This window comes from Myotis brandtii, unplaced genomic scaffold (genome assembly GCF_000412655.1).
Source record: "Myotis brandtii unplaced genomic scaffold, ASM41265v1 scaffold893, whole genome shotgun sequence".
In the NCBI taxonomy this organism is placed as follows: Eukaryota; Metazoa; Chordata; class Mammalia; order Chiroptera; family Vespertilionidae; genus Myotis; species Myotis brandtii.
This window is the reverse complement of record NW_005371660.1, coordinates 121167-124453: the sequence shown is the minus strand read 5'-3', so window position 1 is coordinate 124453 and position 3287 is coordinate 121167.

Below are 3287 nucleotides of genomic sequence, written 5' to 3'. Positions count from 1 at the left end.
CAAAAATCGTGCACCTATGGATGAGGACAGTGGGTGGGGAGTGAGGGCGGAGGGTGGGGTGGGAACTGGGAGGAGGGGAGTTATGGGGGGAAAAAGAGGAACAAATGTAATAATCTGAACAATAAAGATTTAATTTTAAAAAAAATGAAAATAAGAAACAGCAAAAAAAAAAAAAGATCTCTATGCCTGGGACACCCCCAACCAATTAAGCCTGGCCCTTCGGGGCATCAGCACGATGGCAGGCTCCCCAGAGCCCTCTAATGTGTAGCCAAGTCTGAGCGGCACGCACACAGGGCCTGTCCCTCCTCATCCTCTCAAAGCAGCTGCTCTGCCCAGTCTCTGTCTCAGAACCTCTTCTGTGTCTCTCATAGAATTCATTTAATCTATGTTTTAAGTAAATGTTTATGTCATCTTCAAAAAAACAAACAAACATATCCTCTTAAAAAGTGAAACAATTCATCCCTGGGCAGGTGGCTCAGTTGGTTGGAGCACCATCCCACACACCAAATCGGTTCAATCACCAATCAGGCGTGCATGTTGGCAACCAATAGATGTTTCTCTCTCACATCAATGTTTCTCTCCCCCTTCCTCTCTCTCTAAAATCAAGGAAAACAGCCCTGGCCTAGGTGCTCAGTGGTTAGAGCATTGGCCCGCAAACCAAAGGGTATTGGGTTCAATTCCCAGGCAAGGGTATGTACCTCAGTTTCAGGTTCAATCCCCGGCCCCGCTAAGGTGCGTGTGGGAGGCAACCAATCTATGTGTCTCTCTCACAAGATGTTTCTCTCTCTCTCTCTCTCTCTCTCTCTCTCTTTCCTCCCACCCCCTTCCACTCTCTAAAAAAAAAAAATATCCTCAGGTGAGGATTAAAAAACAAAAAGTGAAACAGTTCATAAATATGTAAAGAAAAACCTAATATTCACTCTACATTCTTTGATTTCCTTCCTTTCCCCAGCCCATATTCATGTCTCCCTACACATGTTTGGGGCAATCTCTGAGAGCTTTTCCTATGCATTTATTTATCCATTTGAGATTTATTTCATTTTATTTTGACATCACAGCTTGAACTGTGACTACACACATGACCCAAGGAATTAAAGACGAAAAAAAATTTTACAAAGCTACAACTTACTAAATATTTAAATCCCCCTTTTAGCTCGTGAGCCACATGGTTGTTGCAGTGTCAGAGACCCAGGTACAGATCTGCCACGTACATGACAGTATTCCAAGTACAGTCACATGGAAAATGTGTGGGCCCACCTGTTGTTTACTAACGCCAACATACAAATGAGTGGTTATATAATAAAATCTTTGTCATACATACTAATGCTTTTCATTACTACTTCCCACACGGTTACCCCTAGTGCTTAATATTGAAAAGCTCAGCCAACTAAAACGCCCTCTGTGAGAGTGTATATAAATGGATGGAGTCCGCCATTCCAACTACCAAAAGAAGAATCCGCCTTTTCTTTAAAGGAAGATAGACATTTGTTATATGGGCTGTATATACATTCTTGCCCCAGTCCTGCACACACAGCTAACTTTGGCATTCACAGTAGTTCTGTTCCAGGAAGTCACTGTGAACACTGAATTGGCAAATACCGCCCCACGGCTCCTCGGGGAAACCAGGATCAGGCTCCTGCCAGTCTCTGGTCACACTTCCCTCAGCGGATCAATGCGCAGCCGCGCTTTGGGTGTGTCCTGTTTTAAGGTGCTGCACTGAATACACATTGTCGAAGTGTGAACACTCAACTCATGGCCAACAGCGCTATAACTCACGCCTGAAGGATGCTTACTCACACGTGTTCTCTGTAAGGCACATCACAGCCATGCGCTTAGGAACACAAAACAGCACTTCAGTGCCATGTGTGAGGGCCGTTTTAAACAGCAAAATCACCAACAAAAAGCACAGAAATGCACACACACACACACACACTAAATGGACCACAAAAAGGGCACTTGCTAACAGGAGAGCTGAGACAAGAAGGTAGAGCGTCATCCTGCTGGACGTTGGCCGTGAACGTGCACATCGAGTGACTACTTTCCACTGCTCTGTGCGTGTCCATGAGAGACCCCAAAACCACTGGGAGTGTTGGTTTGGGAGTTACAAAGTTTAGGGAAGAGGAGCCCTGGGAGACACCTGATCTGCAAAAAATGAGGATCAAATGCACTGGGGCCAAGCTTTCTTCCTTTCTAACACCTTCCCCGAGATCTAATTTACACACCATAAAGTTCACCCCTTGTGAGTACACAGCTTCAGGGGATGTATCTTTACTTGTTTTCAAACTCTCTCTTCCTTAGAGTATAAGTTTTAAGAAAGTAAGAATCTCTTACTTAGCCTTGATTATCTTCAATCACAGCCTGAAACAGGGCCTAGTCCATGGCCAGCACTCAGCAAGCACTTGTTAAATGAATAGAGTGATTAAGTAACAAAGCCAGGAGTGTGTTCACTCTCTCTCTTTTTTTTTTACAGTAGGTGTGAATTTTATTTTATTTTATTGCTTAAAGTATTACAAAGGATATTACATATGTGTCCTTTTTTTCCCCCCGCCCTTGACAATCCCCTGGCTTCCCTTACCCCCCAGTGTCTTATGTCCATTAGTTATGCTTATATGCATGCATACAAGTCCTTCGGTTGATCTCTTACCCCCCTCCCTTCTGCCCCCCAACCCTCCCTGGCCTTCCCACTGCAGTTCACTCTCTTGACCCTCAGCCCACATTTATACTCCTGTGCATGTCCTCTCTCCCTCTCCCTGGGCTCCATACCTGTGTTGAGCCTGTAGTGGGTATCTCAACAATATGTGTTTGTTTTTAATCCTCACTGAAGGATATGTTTTTATGTATTTTCTAGAGAGGAAGAGAGAGAGAAACATCAAAGTGAGAGAGGAACATTAATCGGTTGCCTCCGTACTCGCCCCAAGCAGGGATTGAACCTGCAACCTAGGTATGGTGAACGGGACGACTCTCCAACCAACTGCGCCACCCGGTCAGGGATCGATAATACATATTTGACGAACTAATACTACAAGCAACTATAGTACTTAGTAAACACAGGTGAATGGTTAACACATGTTTTCTTAACATGATCCTGAGAGAAGAGGATTAAGGCAAAAGTACTAGATTCCAGTATTTTTTCCAGCCCTACCCCCTGGTTGTAGCAGCAGAAACCATTTCAAACTGTGCATCTTCCGTTGCAGGAGCTGTGCCTGCTCCACTTTACCATGTCTCAGAGTAAGATGCTGTCAGCTCTCCTGTTTTACAGATGAAGAAGCTAAACCTGGGGCAGAGAG